This window comes from Crocuta crocuta, unplaced genomic scaffold (assembly GCF_008692635.1).
Source record: "Crocuta crocuta isolate KB4526 unplaced genomic scaffold, BGI_CrCroc_1.0 scaffold2576, whole genome shotgun sequence".
NCBI classification, from domain to species: Eukaryota; Metazoa; Chordata; class Mammalia; order Carnivora; family Hyaenidae; genus Crocuta; species Crocuta crocuta.
Genome location: NW_027533359.1, coordinates 78,669 through 79,287, shown reverse-complemented (window position 1 = coordinate 79,287; position 619 = coordinate 78,669). Strand labels below are relative to the sequence as shown.

Below are 619 nucleotides of genomic sequence, written 5' to 3'. Positions count from 1 at the left end.
TAAACTTTAAATTTTTTTTTTTTTTTTTTTTTTTTTACAGTTTGTGTGTTCAAAGCAGGATACAAACAAGGCCTACTCATCGCATGTGGTTCATCCCCTGATCGCTCTCGTTCTCCATCTCCCCTCAACCCCCGCCTTTTAAACTTTTCAATATGGAAAATTCCAATCCCCGCTATTTTGAGGTAATTCTCAAATCGTAAATTTTTTTCAGCGGTAAAGATTGATATGTCTCTTTTATAACTCGAATTTCTCCTAGGGAAGAAGTTGATGGGCAGGAAAAGCAGTATAATAAACAAATTTACATAATTTGTGTTTTTTCTCATTCTGTTACGCGCGTTTTTCACTCCAAAATAATAGCGAATATCTTTCGGAGCCAATATTGGTCTTAAGTATCTTATAAGCACTAACACATTACAGGCCTCTGAGATAAACGTCTCTGAGGTAGATACTATTATTATCACCATTTTACAAACATGGAAACCGAGACACTGAAAGAACAGGAGCCAGCCCAAGCAGGGCGTTGGCGAGTAGGAATTTGAATGCGGCTCTGCTCAGCTCTAAAGCCATTTGTTAATCTTGTCTATATACGCAACAACAAAAAGACATCGTCAACTCTTTC

General features: G+C 37.3%; 1 protein-coding gene across 1 annotated transcript in view; it reads right to left on the bottom strand.

Moving 5' to 3' along the window:
- The window catches only part of MORF4L2 (mortality factor 4 like 2), a 13,291-nt gene that overhangs the window by 11,017 nt on the left and 1,655 nt on the right, over nucleotides 1–619 (bottom strand). The window lies entirely within an intron of this gene.